Raw genomic sequence first — 20012 nt, forward strand, 5'->3', positions numbered from 1 at the left:
TTCTCATATATTCATTTATAGGTATATAAATATGATATATATTGTATACTATATAAATATAAATGTACATATCATATAAATATATACATGTATATATTTTATGTATGTAAAATCTCCTATTGTATCTCTTTCTCTAAAGAACCCTGACTAATGCAGATATGTATACGTAACATCTGTTTCAGAGGAGGTGGCTGCAGCCAGGAGGAAGTACAATGAGCTTCATGGAGAGATAAATAGAGTTCAGCTTGTAGAAGTCTCATGGAAGTGGTTCATCAAGAAGGGCAGACAGCTTGTACAAGGATCTGGAAATTAGACCTCTGCCCTTGAGGGGTTCAGTGGAGAGTCCTCGTCTGATAGTTGAGAGGCTGTGTGTTGGAGAGCCGTGGGTCCTAAGGGTGGATGGATTGGAGGGATCCAAGAAGTGATGTGGAAAAAAGATCCTTTCCCTTCTTCTCCCATGCAGTGTCCTTTGATGAAATTACTGCGTTTTACAGAAAATGAAGTCATCTTTTCCATCGCACTGTGATGGCAGAGTTCATGTCAGACTGTCTGCTGCTGTCCCCAGCCATCACCATAACCTCCCTCCTTCCTACTCACCCCTAGAAGCATTTCCTCTTCCTAAGAGAAAAGACCTCCAAAGAAATTTTAAAATAGTCCCATCAAGGGCATCTGGAGAATACATAAATGTCAAGGTAAATCCACAACTTGACAAAGAGTGAGGGGAATTCTTGAGTCAGGAGATGGGTGAAGAGATGGTAGGAGGGTCTTTTTCTAAGAGAGTAGAGAAAGTCTGTGAGTTCAGGAGAACCAGAAATTCAGGACCCAGGAGAGTGAGCATTCCTGTTTGTGCGTGTGGGTTTTTTCAAGTGATGTTGAAACAAACAAACAGGACCCATGTCCAGGGTCAGAAACAATGCTTACATAAATTGATTCTGTCCCTCTGGAGAGGTTACCACCAGACTAAAAGGGTGAGATGACAATGAACATTAAAAGCAGGTTTATTACGAAAATACTGCCTAGGGGTGGGTGGCAGAAAAAAAAAAGAAAAATCGTGACTATTCATAATCCTACTACTTGAAAGTGACATGATGTAACAAGTGAAGCTCTCACCTCTGAATCTCCAGCCCTGTCACTTGTACAGAACATTAATCCTATTTTTACAAACTCAGATGAACAACAAATAGTACTTTATTTATTTTACATAAATTAGATCCAATTCTGAGTGTACAGCCACTCTCCTCATCCTATAAGGTTACTAGGATTTCAATCTCAGCCACTATGGTCACCCTGAAGGTGGTCAGAGATCCCAGGCTTTATGTAACAACAACCCCTGGAGGGGTCTCTTTGAGCCACTGGATTTAGTCTATTAGCAATGCTGAGGCGTCCATGGTCTCCGACCACAAAATCTGTTCTGACTTCTATGCTGCCTCTTTTAAAGCAGGGACAATCTTTGGTGAGGCTTTAGATTTCCCAGGTTCCTAGGCCAGTCCATAGAAGGCCTTCTTCCTCCTGAGAGTGCTCCAGGACTCACTGACTTCTATCCATTTCCATTTTAAAGGCCTTCCACTCTCTCTTTCCTGCTCCCAGGACACGACATGTAATCTTCTCAATGGGTTTGTTTGTTTGTTTGTTTATTATTATTATTTTTTTACAGTGAAGAATGTTACTTGTGCAAGTCAGAATCTGATACCAATTAAAGGGTGACAGCTTTGCCAATAAACAAGAATATGCTCTTCCATGGCTAGGAAGGGAGACTGCCACAGTCGACTCAATGGGTTTATTTTTTATAAAATTTTGTTCCAGCATCAGAAGTGTCTTGCAGACCACTTTGGCTTCTGGCCCTGAGACAATATTCTCCCTCATGGCAAGAGACCACAAAAAGGCCTGACCATCTGCTTACAGTGGAGAAAATGAAGAAACACAGGGAGGACAAAGATAAGTCACTATTCCAAAACTTCACCCACCACACACTGTTGACAGTTCGGTGGGTATCTTTCCAGAATTTTCTTGTCCTTACAAAGCAAAATATCTATCTACACATACATTTTCTTTTTTTAAATAAAAAGGGGACTGAGTGTAGGCAGTTTCAACTTGCTTTTTTCACCTAGATAGCATGGATATCTTTAACCTTATTGTATTTAATGACATTGGGTGTTGCTCCGTTGATGGGTACTCAGGCTGTTCCTATTGATTTGTCCTTACAGACAGTGCTGCATGGTGCACATGTAAGCACGTCTTTGTGTTATTATTTTCTACCATTGCTTTCAAGAAGTGAACTGACTGTGTTGATCAAGCAGTTGAGGAATCAAACATTCAGGTTTATTTGCAAACTACGGCATAGCTCTCTGCTTCCTGCTCTGTGGGCTCTGGCCAGTTGTAGTGAGCTGGCTACCACAAGCTGATGTTCAAGAAAGGTGGAGCCCAAAATTGAATTCCTCAAGATCCTAATCTTGGGGACTTCCAGCAAGATGGAGGAATAGGTGGATACACCATACCTCCTCGCACAACTAAGATTAGAACAACAACAATTTACAGCTAGAATAACACTCAGAACTGATAGAGGATTTATCTGAATGGAAGTCGGACAGCCAAGAAGTTGAAGTAGACCCGTTCATCCAGACTGGTAGGAGAGGACGAGCTGGGTCCGTGGAGGTCGGGGAAAACTTGGCGCGAAATTGGCGCGAAAGCCATTGGGGCGCAAGAACGCAGTGGTGATCCCTGAGTACGCAAGCTGCAGCTGGCGGACCCAGTGAGGCGGTGATTGTGGACCGGGGCAGAGCTCGCAGCCCAGGGTCCCAGAGAAGGGACTGAGATCTCAGGAGAACGGAACTACCACCATTGTTTCCTCCCGTCCCCACTCACGCCCCCCGCCCCCACATATAACATCGCAATCTAGCGACTGGGGTGCCCAGCCCCATCGCTAGACGGGGAGCCTCAGTACACCTAAGGCTCCGCCCCTCACTGTAACAAGAGCAACCAGACCAAAAAAAAAAAAAAAAAAGAGAGAGCGCGATGGCTCAAATAGAAGAACAAATCAGTGCCCCAGAACTCATCCTTTTGAGCGACCAAAAAATAGCTAACCTATGAGATGCACAGTTCAAAACACTGGTGATCAGAAAGCTCCCAGAATTGGTTGATTTTGGGTGCAAATTAGATGAAAAGATTCAGGTTACCATAAAAGAGATGCAGGAAGATACACGGAGGAGAGCCAATAGTGAAGGGAAGGAAACTGAGTCTCAAAATAATACAGTGGACCAGAAGGAAGATAGAATCAACCAAGTAGGAAAGCATGATGAAATAAGAATTCAAAAAAACGAGAAGCTTAGGAGCCTCCAGGACATCTTTAAACGTTCCAACATCCAAATTATAGGGGTACCAGAAGGGGAAGGGGAAAAGCAACAAGTTGAGCACACATTTGAACAAATAATAAATGAGAACTTCCCCATTCTGGCAAAAGAAATAGTCTTCCAAGAAATCCAGGAAGCTCAGAGAGCCCCAAAGAAGTTGGACCCAAGAAGAAACACACCAAGGCACATCATAATTACATTAGGCAAGGTAAAAATGAAGGAGACAATCCTAGAAGCAGCAAGAGATAAGGGGACAGTAACCTACAAAGGAGTTCCCATAAGACTGTCAGCTGATTTCTCCAAAGAGACCTTACAGGCAAGAAGGGGCTGGAAAGGAATATTCCAAGTCATGAAAGACAAGGACCTACATCCCAGATTGCTCTATCCAGCAAAGCTCTCATTTAGAATGGAAGGGCAGATAAAGTGCTTCTCAGATAAGGTCAAGTTAAAGGAGTTCATCATCACCAAGCCCTTATTTTATGAAATGCTAAAGGGACGTATCTAAGAAAAGAAGATAAAGAAAAAACATGTATAGTAAAAGGACAGCAAACTCACAATTATGAACAACCACACCTAAAGCAAAACCAAAAGAAACTAAGTAAACAACTAGAACAGGAACAGAACCAGAGAAATGGAGGTCACATGGAGGGTTAGCAATAGGAGGGTGGAAGGAGGAGAGAGGGGGAAAAGGTATAGAGAATAAGTAGCATAGAATGTAGGTTGAAAATAGATAGGGCCTGGAGGGCAAGAATAGTACGGGAAATGTAGAAGCTAAAGAACTCATAAGTATGACACATGGACATGAACTAAAGGGGGGGGGAATGTGGGTGGGAGAGGGAGTACAGGGTGGAGGGGAGAGAAGGGGGGAAATGGGACAACTGTAATAGCATAATCAATAAAATATATTAAAAAAAAGATCCTAATCTTTATGGATAAAGAGTTTGATAAAGGTGGTACAGTGGGTGCAAAAATTATTCCAAACAGTCCTTAGTGTTCCTTGATGAGTAGGACTCTCACCATCAGTGCTCCGGCAACAACAACCTGGGCTTTACAACTAACCTGGTGAGTGACACAGGCAAGTCACTTCCCACTCGAGGTCTCAGGTGCAAAATCAGGATGTAACAAACATATGGTCTGTTATGGGTTCCCTGCAATTATATCACACATGTCCTCTGAACACATAATCACACATTGTTTCAGGGCCATAACCAGCACCCATCTGTGGATATATCACAGACTTTGGGCTGTATTCCCCTGGCTGTGCCTCTTCAGGCTCCTGCTTTATATCTTAGGGATAATAATTTGAATTAGCTTATGTTTCCACAGAAGCAGGCCCTGGGACAAAGATTCAAGTTTAAGGAGTTTATATTAAGGGAAGTGAAAGAAACACCAATAAGGGAGTAGGGAAGTGATGGAGGGAAGGTAAGTGGCAGATACGTGGCCAGTACAGGATGTGTTATCAATTCAGCTGTCGTCATGGGTGCCTGGAGGTTAATGCTGAAAGGAAATGCTAAGAACAGGTATGTAACACTTGCCTCAGAGTTATCTTACCTGAAGTGCAAGGGACTGGGTTTATACACCAAGTCCCACCAACACACCTTCATGTGCTAATTATCAGCATATCCTTCTTGCCAGGAAAAGCAGCGCTGCCTCCCTTGGCTTTGAGAAAAGCCAGCAGGTCACAAGTGCAAGAAGAGTTCTCTGGAACAACCACTGTACAACACGGGCACGCCACCCACTACTCTCCACTTTCCTCTTCATGCTCCATGCTATCTTATACATCCTCTGTGCCATTCTTTTTCTGGTTAACTTGAGGTCCGCAGACTTCCTAGGTTTGAGTCCTGCCTCTGCTACTTACTATTTTTGTGACCTTGGTCAAGTTACTTAGGCTGTTTGTGCTTTAGTTTCCACATTTGTTGCCATAACACAGTGATAAGCCTCTCATAAAACAGTTTTTAGGATTAAATGGTAATGAATAGAAAGCACTTAGTGAAACCAATGGAGTCAAAAGAGAGTCTGTGCCCACCCGTGTGCACCATGGGTCAGCGAGAACTGACTCCCGGCCCTGCAGTGGAGAAAGACTGGCTATTTTATTATGAATGGCACCACCCAGGAGGATAGGAAAGCGAATGCTCAAAAGTCTAAACTCCTCGATGGCTTACAGACTAGTGGTTTCATAGAGCAAAAATGATGAGTGATCATGAACAAGGGGTTTGAGGTCATGGGTCTCTCTTATTAGTCCTTGATTAGGTAAGCAGTTAATTTTCATCTTCCGGTCATCTGCTCCCTTCCTGGTGTCCTCTTGTCTGGTTTCGGGCCAATGGTGGGGTGGCTGTTCACTCTGTGTGCTGAAGAGCATCTTAACAATGCACACCAGTAAGTCGTCGTGCAGGAACAACTGCGCAGGGTTGGAAGCTGTACATTTTTGACTTGTACTCATTGTATGCTGTTATGATTTCTGCTTTCTTAGTTATTTATCTCCCCACTCCTGCCCCCATCCCCCACAGCCTAAACAGGCCCCAGTCTAAGTCATTTCTGTGATGTTAACAGTGTGTTATGGGACTTTTTCTTCTTGTGGCTGTTACTCCAAACTAGCTCACAAACCTATTTTGTATTAAGTATATTTTCCAAGGGTATTCGTTCTCTGGCTTCAGTAGAGAAGTGCCTACCACATAATACTTCTTCAATAAATCTCAGTTACTATTTTTGTTATCCTTTAGTAGCCACTTTCAGTGAGGGTTTCTTAAAGAAACCATCTCTGAGACCCCAGGCAGGGATAAGGCTTCAGACCCCTCAGGCCCCTCAGATTCACTCAGACCCCTTCTCAACGTATTGTGGTGGCACGTTCCACATACAAGTTGTGTCTTCCCCTAGGAGAGTACAGTCTCCTCCCGATCAAAGATGGGCAGGGCAGACTTGTGGGTCTTAAGAGTGGAAAGGGACAGGAGACCTAGGTTGAAACCATGTTAAAGAGAGATCTGAGTGTCAAGATGGAGAGGCCAAATCAGATGTCAGGATGAAGGAGCAAACAATTGGAGGACAAGGGGCAGAGTTCAGGAATGGAGTAAAAGCAGCAAGAAAGTGGGGAGTAAGAACCTGGTGTAGAGGTGCAGACCGGACCAGGAAGTCATCCTGCATTAGATGACAGCTGCATGGTGTGTGAGTGACTTGGCCTGGGATGGTACTCCAAAACCAAGATCTGGGGCAGAGGGGCCACTGACCATAGAGAGCCTGGCCTTAGGCATCAGATTGTGAAACTGTTGGAGGTGAGGAAGGGGACACATCAACAAGAACCAAGGGCCCTGGGAGTGTTTAGTCAGATGTTAAGAAAAATAACTCTGTTGAAATGAGAAAATTGGCTTACTAATATTACTAAACCAAAAAGGGGACTTTGTAGGAAAAAAAACACACATCAGTAGCAAACCCAAATTGGAATTCTGGCTCCCTGACTTACTAGCTAGAAGAATTTGGGCAAGCAATTTGAACAAGTAACCTCTGTGCACATAAGTGTTCACGGAAAAGTGCAGATGATATCCCTGGGCTGTTGTGAGGAATCGGTGAGACGCTAAGACAATGATGGCAATGATTTATCAAGTACTTCATACGTACCAGGCCCAGGACAAGGGGCTTTCATATACTTTGTCTTATTTTTATAATAATAATCCTACAAGATAAGTGCATTATGCACTATCATTCATATTTTATAGATGCAAATTAAGCTCTTGTCTGGTTAAGTAACTTGTGCCTTGTTCCCTAGCTAGAGAATATATAACCATCATGCATGGACTCTAGTAGGTTTTTAACACATGTGCGCCCTCTCCTTTCACTCTGCTTGCAATACCAGCCATAGATGATTTTACAGTCTTCCGATTGTTGAAGCTAAAGTCTTGGAAGAGTATTCACTCTCTGCTGGGCTAGGATTTAACTGTCATCATGTTCTTTGTGAATTTGATATCTTCTTAATCCATGGAGGCCGCGACCTTATGGTAATGTGTTGACTTCCTCTGCCGCTGGTGTCTCTCGAGGGACCTCCATCTGCATTCATTTGTTGCTGTCTCTCTCAGTGACGTTTCTTCCTCTACCTGATTCCCAAGACGATTTGTTTCTCATTTGAGCTTGGGCAGCCTAAGAGATAATGTCAAAATCAATCAACCCCTGACGAGCTTAGTAAATACAATCCCTGAGCTTTGTATAAAGGATAATCTCTACTGCCAATTCCCTCAGGAGCAGCAAGACCACCCAGGAAAGAACCAGGACCTTAGAACCCTTCCTAAACCTGGGATCTCATGCATTGGGGAGACTTCAGCTACATAGCTGAGCCCTAACGTAAGAAGATGGGAGCTGAGTAGGTATCATCTTCTCAGGGTTCTGGGAGCTACAGGTGAGACATGGAAGCTGTTGATCTATGGGATAACCAAGAAACCCTTTTGAGAGCCACAAGAACAATTCCTTAATCTTGTCTTTTTTTCCTCCTTCCGTACAGCCTTCTGGTTGGACCAATGATGCCTTGGGTGGTTTGCACTGGTTTCTAAGGAGAGATTAAGGATGAGATCTCCTGGTTACTTCTTCTCTCAAGCCAGCAGCCATAGGCTGAATGCAGCCTGTTGTGGATTTGCTTTATAATGTGTTTGTAAAAAAAAAAATCGAATTAGTTGCAACATTTAAAATGAGAGACTGCATATGAAACTGCCTGTTTCTGTTTTCTCTTGAAATATCACACTGGATAATCTCAGGCTGGCATTTCCACGGCAAGAGTAAACTAGAGCTAAAGAAGTCTCTTAGGATGGGGTAGGCACTCATCTATGTGTCCTGGTCCTCATGTGGTCCCAGTCCCTCGAGCATCCGAGTTTTAAAAAAGAGAATAGGAAAAAAATAACAGTGGAGTTAAAAGAGAATCCTAGTTTATAACAAAAGTAAAATGCACTTTATAACTATTGCCTTTATACATTGTTATCCTTGTTTTGCAGAAATAAGAACTAGAAATGTGAGAAATCAATTAACATGCTCAATATCACATGGTTGGTAAGTGATGGAATCATAATTTGAGGTTGGGGTGCTCTGGCTCCCAAATGCGTGACCACAAAATCTCTCTCTGCCTTTCCACCACAGTGGCCTCAGCAGGGATCTGCTTCCCCATTATGAATAGAATGCCCACACATTCCTGAATCCCCAGGGAACCTGAGTTTATATTATACCAATCACTGTACTGGATACCAGGAAACTCCAAGTGGAGTCTTGCTTTTTTTTTATTACCCTGGTTGGCATCCTCTCTGCTCTCTGAATCTTGAATGAGCATGTAGGCAGTGATATTCAAATAGGAGAGGAGAAAGTGCTTTATCTATCCCTGAGGTTTCCATTTGCTTTGAGGTTCAGAGGTGAAGATTAAGAGATTAAATGGCTATCAGTTCTGCACTCAGCAGCCCTCTGCACCATACATCACTGGCCTGACTTTTCAGCCCCATTAAATTCTTCAAGTCACCTGGTTGCCTGAGTGTGTATTTATGTCCCAGGAGTTACTGCCATTTCTAACCTGTGCTTTACTACCCCCATTTCCTCACCACCCCTAATTGCTCTTACAGTATTTAGGATTTTGTTGTACGAGTCTTCCCTCTCCCGATGATTTCCAAGAGCACTCGGGGCTGTGTCCTACAGGTTTCTCTGTGGCACTTGGCTCTGTCAAAGCTTGCTGGACAGCATAGCCTTCCACTTGATTCCACTGCCATGAGGTGTCAAGGTCATACCAGCTTCCATGCAGTGGTGGCTACAAGAAATGCTTTTCTCTAGTGTTTTATGTTTTGATATGGTTACCAAACTGCTGGTAGCCTCAATGATTTATAGTCTTAGCTTGGTGGGTTTTTATTGCAGCCACCCTCTGCTTCCATACATATCTTTCCTTTGCTTAATAGGGTCCAGGAAAGATGCCGTAGGGAACTGGAGTAGGGGGTATAATGCTGAGCGAGGGTTTGGCCCTCTCCTTCCATGACTAAGATTGTCTGCCTCGTGCCTTCTTCCTTCGGACTGAGTTTTCTATGCAAACTCTACTATCTTGCTCACAGTAGGCATGACTGGTCTCAGGGATGGATGTGGCTCAGAGGCCCTTTGGGATCCCTGAAATCTTAGGTGACACTCTTTCATAGAATCTTCTGTCCTTAAAGCCAAATCATTTGAAATAGGCTCATTATACAGCCTCAATCCAGACCCAGGTTGGCTTAACTGTTCCTGTGGGTGCTGGGGTAGGCAGCTTCAGTGTCCTCTTTCCTAAAGAAGCAGCCTTCCCAACTCTAGTGAGATTTGGGGTTTGGACTCCTGTACAATGTGGGCTGAGTAATGGGCTACAAGGTCATAGTCACTCGGCAATAGGTGGGACTGCTAGAGCCAGCGTAAGCAATGAGGGGGATGTGGAAGTGGAACCAGGGGACAGGGTTACAGTGGGGTGTTAGAAAGTGACAGTAACTCTTTTGTTACTGCCTTTCTCTGCAGACTGCTTTCATCTTCTGCAGAGTGCCTATTTGTTTTTTTTCAATCCTCACCCAAAGGTACGCTTATTGATTTTAGAGAGAGAGGAAGGGTGAGAGAGAGACAGAGAGAAACATCAGTGTGAGAGAGAAACATAATCAGTTGCCTCCCATAAGCACTCCAACTAGGAATTGAACACACAGCCTAGCTTTGTGCCCTGACCAGGGATCAAACCCTTTCGGATTATGGGATAATGCTCCAACCAACTGAGCCACCTGGCCAAAGCCAGAGTATCTATTGTTGCCTCTTCAGTTCATGGGGTGTCATAAGGCCAACCCACAGCTCTCAGGGTAACATGCAGGGTTCTAAACATATGAAAAACGTGTCATGTCTTTCCCAATCCCAATTTCAAGTGTGCACAGGGGAGAACCTCACGGTTTCACATGGACCAGTGTTTCCCTCTGATCCAATCAGCTCTGCCCAGTCCCCAACGTCTGTGTCTATGGATCAAAGGCAGCCCACAGAGAAGGTCAGCGTGATCATATTGTGTTCCATCTCCTTACATTCCTTGTACCTTTCTGGGAAGGCATTTAAGAGGTGAGGGGAGGTACTCAAGAGAAGCAGTGAGGTTTGGCAAACCATCTCGGTAGCTAGTAGGGACCGAACATTTCCTATGTGCCAGATATAGTGTGGAGCATGTCACAAGAATCACCTCACCTAATACACACAGTGAGACCTCATCAGTGCTTTTTATTAGCCTCATTTCACAATGGGGACAGCAGGCTTGGGGACCTGGTTTAAAGAGTGACAAGAAAGCAGGTTTTAGAGTCAGAAGGTCTGGATTTGAATTTTGTTTTAGCATTATACTAATTTCTATACTAATACTAAAGCAAGTCTTTTTTTAGAGTTCTGAGTCACAGTTGCCCTATCCGTAAAGCAAGGATAGTGGAATACTGCATAAAGAAGTAGAGGAGGAGGAGGAGGGGGTGGTGGTGGTGTGTACTCTAAGGATTAAATTAAGGAATGGGTCTTAAATGTTCTGGAAACTTGATGGCATCGTACACTCAAAAGGGATTATTTTTACTAAGGCAGAACGTGGCTGCAATGACCTTTTGGCCTATTGCCTGGTTCCCAGATGTTCTAGGTAAGCCATCGTTTGCACAGTATTTTCACACTTGATTAGTGCATATGTTTGTGTATTTTACCTTTCAGGTGGCGCCTTGAGTCTAGGGTGTGTCTTTCAAGTTTCTTTATGTAACTTAGAAATGATGGGTGCCCAACAAATGCTAGATATACAGATTGAGATTCAGGCTTCTTGTGCATCTGTTGTTTATGTTTCTGTTGAAATGTGTTTAAATAGTCTGGAGACCTCTTAGCAATGAGGGTCAAAGCCTTTGCAAATCTCAGAAGGCTCTGTATAAATGCAAAGGTATTATTAAATTTAAAGGAGGTGTGATTACCACTAATGCTATTCAAATTTATAAGTAGTATTGGAAATAATAGATCTAGAAGAAAGAACACTTTTATTTACGTTTTCTTTTTTGCACGTGGCAAGTACATTGTATACAGGTCATATTTCTACATTTCTGCATCTTGTGTGCGGCACATATTGAGATATCAAAAGAATAAAGAAAAGTATAACAACAGGCAGTCACAAAGTTAGAGCTTAAAGATCATTTTGTTCAGCCCTATCACTTCATAGATGAGAAAACTTAGTTTAAGAGACATGAAATGACTTGTCTAAAGTCACACGAGGAAATAATCATCTTGTGTCATTTTTCCTCAGAAGAATGCCTTAGCTATCATTGGCATTTCCTTGGAAAGAGAACAAGTTTTTTTTTTAACTTAATTCTTTTTTTTAAATATATATTTTAAAGATTTTATTTATTTATTTTTAGAGAGGGAAGGGAGGGAGGGAGAGAGAGAGAGAGAGAGAGAAACATCAATGTGCAGTTGCTGGGGGTCATGGCCTGCAACCCAGGTATGTACCCTGACTGGGAATTGAACCTGCGACATTTTGGTTCGCAGCCCGCGCTCAGTCCACTGAGCTACACCAGCCAGGGTGAGAACAAGTTTTAAAGTGAAATCCAGGAGTCAGTGCCATATGTCTCAGGCTCACTGGTGGAGCAGGTAGAAATGAGGCCATGGAGGGAAAGCAGGAGAGGCCCACAGGCTCACCCTGTCTGTCAGCTCACCCTAAATGTGCCACTCAAGCAGCTAATCACAAAATAACAAAAACTCATCTAGTCAGATGAATTTCTTCATATTAAATATCAAGTCACTTCATTCAAATAATTATTTCTTGAGCATCAGCTTCATGCCAACAGTGTGCTAGGCTCTATAAGGAAATACATTTTACTCACACACAAAAATAGGTAACATATATAGAACAGGCAGTATAGCACAGCAGCCAAAATGTGGACCATGGAGCCAGACTAGCTACTTCCCAGTTATGTGACTTTGAGCAAGATCTTTATTCTTGTTGTGCCTCGGGTTTCTCATGTGTAACGTGGGGCTTCATATTAGTAATGGTTGCTGTGAGGCTCCTGAGTTGAACTAATGTCAGGTGCTTACAGTGTCTGACATACAGTTGGTGCTATTTTAAGGGTTATATACTATCTCATTGAGTCTCCAGGAAACCCTGTGAACTTGGCACTATCCACTTTTTATAGAAGAATGAACTGAAGCTGAGAGGTCAAGTTACCCCTCCAAGGTCACCCAGGTGCCAGTGGCGAGCAAGGGTTCAAACCCAGGTCTGTGTGACAGCCAGGCCTAGTCTCATACCCATTGTATTCTAGAAGTGCTGTTACAAGGCTGAAAACATTAAGTGCCATTAGGGAGGCTGAGCTTGTCCCCTGTCTCGTGTCCATTGCCTGTTCATTTTGGAGCACTGTCTGAGCACACGTGTGAGCAGGACTCAGGGGAAGAATCGAATTTCTGAGGAGTGGTTTGCAGTCTCAACAGACCTCTCATGTAATGCTTCAAGACTCAGAATCCATGGAGGGAACCTTAAAATACAGGACCCTTCTCTTGCACAGGAGAAGACCAAACCTGGAGGAGGTGAAGGATACTTGCCCAGGTACCACTGGCTGGCAAGGGACAGAATAAGGTCAGTGATTCTAATCCACTGACCCCCCAGGCCCACATTTTCTCTCTGTGCAAGCTCATCCTAATTTTTCAATGCCTCTATTTCAAGAAGCCATCTCTTTACAGTCACACACACAGAAAGGAATTCTGTTCCATAATGACTTCAAGAGCTTCAAGTGGAACCAGGAAGAAGTCATTTCCACGGTTTCCTGGGAATGGTCAGTTCAGATTGGTGCATGGGGAAATGGAGGTGTGGAAAGTTGGACAGTTCTGTTTTTAGCAAGCTTTTCTATCTTTTCCACACCAAAGGGATCACCATTTTCAATTCCTTGGTGAAACCAGAACCCGAAAGAGTGGAAGTGGAATCAGGGACTGGTGAAGGAACGCCTGATCCGGCCCAAACCGAGACTGCGTGGTTGCGCAGCACTTCTCTGGCCACCTGTTCTTCACACAAACAAACGCATGGCAGAGGCTCAACGGCCAGGCTGTGATGTGGTTGTAGCATGTACAAGTGTGTCCACATGTGTGGGCAAGCACTGTGCAAAACATATGCGAAAGGAAACATAAAAAGTAAGGCACAACTGTCCCTTTTTATCCCCTTTTCTCTCCTCTGTTGTTGATTAGACCCAGAGAGGAAAATCAGCCCAAATCTGCAGCCACCACCCACAGTTTTTGACCTTGCCTGTCTGCTAAAATCACTTGGGAGCTTTGAAAACAATATTGATGCTTGAGCTCCACCCCCAAGTATTCTGACTCATTTGCTCTGCACTGGTGCCTGGACATAATGATTAGAAAAGAATTCCCCAGATGGCTAACGTGGAGCTAGGATAAAGAATCACTGAGTTGGACTGTCCAATAACTTTCTCTGACTACGGGGACCCATTCCTTGGGCTAACTTTTTGTAGCCACTTAGGGCAAAATGCACTTAAAATATGGTGTTACACTGCATCATTCAATTGAATGGACACTTGTTGAGTGCCTCCTGGCATGTGGCCAGTTGGACTGAGATGGGTGCACGGATGAATGAACATGTTTGCTTCCTTAGAAGCGAGTAGGGTGGAACAAGGGACTCGGTCACCTACACAAACACCTACTGTCTGAGAAGGGAGCAATCAAGTTTTCCTGGGGAAATCCTGAAGGCCCCGTGGATTTGAACCTTGAAAATTCTATAAGATGCAGAAACATTTTTTTAATCTTCTCACGTAATAGAGTAGGGGCAAGGGATCGGCTTGAATTCTTAGTAGGGGGGAGGTCAGAGGAACACTTGGTGTCTTTTTGACCAAGAACAGAGGCACATGAGGTCATTTTCAATAAAATTTTTTAAACAAAATGTTAGGTATTATGGCATGCAAATCCCATCTTCCATATTTACTAAGAAACTAGCAGGAAAATACACACTGCTCACCACTGATTTGATATGAGTGATTTCTGTATTAAAAAATACAAAAAAGTGCCAAATCTCACTCTAGGATGGGAAGAATAAAACCAGAGGATGCATGTGGGCGATAGTTTAGGGTAGAGTTGACGGTGTTATGAAATTAATTACAAGACACCAAGTTAAATTAGAATTTAAATAAATAGGAATAATTTTTAAAGTATGTTTCATGCAGTTATTGAACATACTTATATTAAATGATCATTAATTGTTTATCAGAAATTCAAATTTAATTGGGCATCCTGTGTTTTATCTGGCACTCCTACTGTGGGTTCAGTTGGGTGGACTTTTTACGATCAGGGAGGGAAGTGAGAAGTGAACAAGGGTACAGAGGAGGGGGAGTTCAAGGTGAATTTGGGGAACAGGGAGGGGGACAGTGGGAATGCAATTTAGGAACTGTCGGGAGCTGTCTGGGAAATGAAGTGGAAAAATACTCTAAAGCCACATCCTAGAAAGCCATGAATGCCAGTCTCATTGGTATATGCTCTGTCAGTAATAGAGAGCCCTTCAACATGTTAAAGGAAGAAAAATCATATGCTCCACCGACCCATCCACCCATCCCTCTATCCATCCACCATCTACATCAACACAGCACATTGGAAAGCACGAGTCCTCTGAATTTATGTTCTGGTTCTGCCATGCACTCACTAAGTGATGTTTAGCAAATTGCCTAGGCTCTCTGAGCCTTCGTTCCCTGAGAAATGTGTATGATTGGGTCTTCATCCTACATTCTCATCAGAATTATCAAAATGACATACAATTGCTTGGCAAACAGTCTACCTTGAATGTGTCCTTGTGGACTTGTTTGAAGATTTCAATACTGTGTGTAGAAACCCATGCCCTTGTGACTCTAAAAAAGTCTTTTTGGTCTCTCCATTTCATCCTTTGGCCAAAGCAGTGAGCTTTATCCCTGTGTCCTCACCAGTGAGTAAACCCTGCAGCCCTGTCTCCCGCCGAGGCAGTCAATTTCTGTGTAGGTGGGTATTGCTCTCCGTATAATGTGCTACCAAGCATTTTCACATTCATTATTCCATTGACTCTTCAGGGAGATCATGCTGCTATCACGATAGATTCTGCTATTGTTCTGTTAGGAGGATAAATTGGGGAGGGGGTAATAGATTGGATGGAGTGACCCTACCAGAAGGCTGCTGTGAGGGTTCAGGTGAGACGGAAGGAATACCTAAACCAGAGTAGTGGGAAGGTGGGTTCCAGGTGAGACGGAAGGAAAATGGAAGAAATAAATGAGATGATGCAGAAATAAAAACAAAGGGCAGCTGTAACACCCGGGTTTGGGTCTCCTTGACATTGCTTTCATTTCCTCTAGGGACCTATCCTGGACAAGGGTGAAACCGGATGCTCCTTGGAAGTTTCAGATGACACCACCCCTGACTTTCCATGGAATAAAGAGAGGCCCAAAATAGCCTCTGGTCCCACAGGCTAGTGACTACTGGGACTCAGATTCCTGTTTGGAAAACACGAGGAAAAAGTCAGGCACTTGCCCACTTACCCTCTCACCAGCTGACCGGGGCATCAGCACTCTGGTGCCTGCTGACACAGAACATGTGCCAGTTTCGGTTAGCCCCGTGGCCTGGCTGAGCTGGGAGTGTCCTGCACAGCTGCTGAAAGAAGCCTCTGGGAAGGGGCTGTGAGCCTAGAGAAGTGTTCTCCAGCTCGGTGTCAGTCGGGACTGACCGGTTGGCAGTTTGAGGTAGGGGTGGGGGAGAGATAAGAGTATTAGAAGGAACAGTAGACAAAGCCGACTGTGAAACTAATGGTGATTTGTAAAAACAGAGAGAACGTTCCAAACAATTAGTGTGGATGACTTGTTTTTCTTCTCTTTGTTTCAACTTTGTAGAGTCCTTTGGAGTCCAGCGGAAAGAGCGAGCATTAGTGAAATGATGTGTGGAAGCTTGTCTCTGGCTCAGAGCAGGCTACTTGGAGGTGGGATGGGTGACACCCTGCCTGATCTCTGGGCCACTGGAACTCTGTTCTTTGTGCCACAGGACACTCGACCCACATCTACAGGCTGGGTCCTTCCAGAGCATGTACCGCCCCTCTTGTCCAGGGAATTTAAAGGCATTTGAGAATCCTGGTTCAGGACTCTCAAGTCTGAGCTTTGTGGCTACCCCTCTCAGACCCTGAATGTTGATTTTAGTATCTAGAATTGTTTCTTGTTTTTGTGGCTAGGCTCCTACTTGTATTTGATTTTCTCTAGAACGAGCATCCTGTCTAGTTAATCCCCAGCATTATATCATGTGCCCTAGTCCTGACCACCAGGATAGGTCCCTGCTCCCCGTCAGCAGAATTCTCTGCTGTCTGACTCATGATCTGGAGGAAGAGCGGTCTAGGGCAGTGGTTTGGCCTTGGCTGGTGGTCAACAGAACCCGAGTTCTGACACCGAGTTTTGGTGTCAGAAGCTTTAAAAAATACAGATTCCCCGGGCTGTGTGCTCAGAGATTCTAATTCAGTTCATCTGGGGTGGAACCTAGGAATAGGTGTTTTAGAAAATTTTTCTTAAGTTCCCTAAGTGATTTAAATGTATAGATCAGGATTGAGAGCCACAGGTCTAGTGCTTAAGATTGGGGACCCTGGTGTTCGCAGCAACGTGGATGGATCTGGAGGACAAGATGCTGAGCGAAATCAGACAGAGAAAGACAAACGCTGTGTGATAACACTTCCGTGTGGTGCACTCACAGGAACAGACTAGAACGATGGTTGCCAAGGGCTGGGGGGTGGAGGAATGGGGAGATACCAGTCAGAGCACAAACTTTCAGCTACAAAATGAGTAAGTTCTGGGGATCGAATGCACAGCGTGGTGATTCTAATTAGTAATACTGGATTGCATACTTGAAAGTTGTTAGGAGAGTAGATCTTACATGTTCTCACCACAAAAGGAAACAGTAATTATGTGACATGTCACAAGTGTTAGCTAACATTATGTTGGTAATCATCTTGCAATGCATCAACTCAACATACTGTACACCTTAAACCTGTACAATGTTATAGGTCAATTATACCTCGGTAAAACTGGGGGAGGGTGAATGCCCGAAAATATAGAGTTATACTAAGAATGTCAAGAGATTATTAACACAGACACTGCAGTAAATTTACTAAGAATTTTAGGCAGCATTTGAGCAAGTTAAGGAAATAAAACCATGCTGATTTGGGGAGGAAGATTTTGGGGGCCTTGGATTATATGGATGTGGCTTCAAATGTGACCTTATCATTTGTTAACTGTGTGACCTTTGGGCAAGATATTTAGGCTTGTGCGTTGTCAGTTTCCTTGTCTCTAAAATTACACCTATCTCGTGGTTGACATGGATTTTAGACAGCATGCAAAGCATCTAGCATGGCAGCTGTACAAAATAGGATGTAATACTATTGTCATTGCCAAACTCTTTCTTGTGCTCAACCAGCTCCTAGAGGAATCACCCTGTACTAGGCTTATCGAGTTGGATTCTCTGCCTGCAGCCTACGGATGCCTCTCTCTGTGTACATGTTTGTGGGATATTCTTTACCCCCTCGTGTCAAAATTTGGCTCACATCCAGTCCTCAGCACCTTGACTTTTTCTGCTTGATCTAGCCCACTACCTACGAGGTCTGTTCCTGAGGAACAGGGGAACCCAGGACAGCAAACTGAGTTCATCGTTTGGGTCAGTTCTGATCAATTGGTAGTGACTGTACAGAGTGCAACTTTAAGGGTTCTGACGCTAAAATGAAGCTCGGGTAGGATTTATTGGCGATGCCCGCTCTCCAGAGAAGAGCGGGGAGAAGAGGCACCCCTCTGCTGAGGATGGCGTCCAGGACTATTGCAGGCCCAGGGTCCCGGGTCACTGCTCTTTCTCTCTTCCACCAGTTCCAAACACAAAATAACGTGATAAATTCTTGACCCAGGGAGGGTTGGGCATTCTTGAATTTAGCAAGTGGTTCCAGAACACTGACACAGAGCCCTTCTGATCTGCCGTGAGGTTGAAGGGGTGACAGCTGCCCGATTTCCAGGTATTGGAAACAGCTGGCACAAAGCTCTAGCAAGCCTGCCCTGGGATTGTTCTGAGCAGTGTTGTGTCAACTTTTGGAAGGGCCTCCATGCAACACGAGCCTCTTTGCCTGTTAACCCTTAAAAGAGCAAACCAGTGTTTTCTTGAAAGTTAGAAAGTGCTCCTCTTTTTTTGTGGAAGCTTGAATCTTCTTAGATATGTAGCTCTTTTCAATTTCTTTTGTTGTTGCATTTTTCCGATTTCACACTGTTTCAGTTCTTCAGTGGCTGACAGAGTGGATCCACAGCCAGATTGCATGGGTTCCAGTTCCCCGCTCTGCTCCTCACCAGCACTGGGCCTTTGGCAACTTAATTCAATCATGCCTTGGTTTCCTCATCTCTAAAATGGGTGTGTGAATGCTGCCACTGAGACTATGGGCTGTTGTGATGATTCAGTGAGTAAATCCACACAAAGGGCCTCAGACAGTGCCTGCTTGTAGTGAGCACTAGTCACTATTATTGTGTAACGGGCAGGATGACATGCAGGTAGGACCCCCCGGTTGTGCCATGGCTAATTTTAGAAATGTGACTGTGCCTCCTTGTTTCTCTTTCAAACCATGTGAGTTCATCCATTTCACCCTGGCTTCGGTCATTTCCATTCAGCTGGGAGGGACACTTAGGATAATGGCCTTCATTTGGAATGTACAGTCTGGAAAAATGTCTTTTATTGTAGTGTATCTCCTTCTCCATTTGCCTAAGTGTGTGCAGTGGCCACATCTTAGCTGCCAAGAAGTATTACTAGTGGATAACCAAGACTGTGACTCTTTGAGTCTTCCAGAAAACACAGCATGGCCCTGGGTGCTAATGACACCCGGATGAAAAGAGATCTTCTCTGAGAGTCAGAGAATATTGGAGAAGAGTCCCTGCTGTCAGTACTAGGTGAGCCCAGCTTATCCCTGTTAGCAGGGTATGAGTTTTTGAGACTTGTCCATGGGACCCATCGCTTCATTAGGTGCATTATGTGTATTAATTCATTGGATGCTCATAAGATTCTGTGAGGTAAGTGATAATACTTTCTTACCTGTCCTTTATAAGTGAGGAAATTGGAGCACAGAGAAGTTAAGGAACTTTCACATAGTTACACAGCTCTAGTGGCAGAGCTGGGGTTCAGATTCCAGCAGCAGTGCTTTCCTAACTACCATGCCAGACTGCCTTCTGAGAGGCGAGATGTTGGACCCCAGAAAAAACAATGCTGAGGTCCCCAGAAAGAGAAGATGGGCATGAACTGAGTGCTGCTGTGGACTGAGCTGGGAAGAAAATACAGGTTTCTCAGACGGTTGAGCCCAGAGGGCCAGGAGTACGTCGAAGCCAGACGGCCGGACCGAGGAACTGCAGACCCTGCCACACCAGGGAGGCCAGTCTCTGCTCGGCAGGGCCTTCCCTGGAGGGCTGCTCTGAAGCCTGCTATTGGGTGTGGTGTCGCCATGACTTATCATGTGACACCTGTGTCTTCAAGGCCATTGTCTCAGAAAGAAGGTACACGTGGTATGCTGAGGACAGCGGGGAAACCAGCTGAGACCTGCATGTCCCTGATGATGCTATGAGCCCAGAGGAGTGAGCCCAGAGGAGACGTGAGCTCCCTTTGTCTCACAGAATTTCTGTAAACAGCGCCTCTACAGGATGCGAATCCTGCAGTTTCAACCGGGTTTCC

General features: G+C 44.3%; 1 non-coding gene across 1 annotated transcript; it reads right to left on the reverse strand.

Moving 5' to 3' along the window:
- Positions 1-1658: 1658 nt before the first annotated feature.
- LOC114501165 lies at positions 1659-1777 on the reverse strand. Its single transcript, XR_003684927.1, has one exon. It is a non-coding gene; the product is annotated as a small nucleolar RNA SNORA24 (small nucleolar RNA).
- Positions 1778-20012: the final 18235 nt, after the last annotated feature.

This window comes from Phyllostomus discolor, chromosome 6, assembly GCF_004126475.2.
Source record: "Phyllostomus discolor isolate MPI-MPIP mPhyDis1 chromosome 6, mPhyDis1.pri.v3, whole genome shotgun sequence".
Lineage (NCBI taxonomy): Eukaryota > Metazoa > Chordata > Mammalia > Chiroptera > Phyllostomidae > Phyllostomus > Phyllostomus discolor.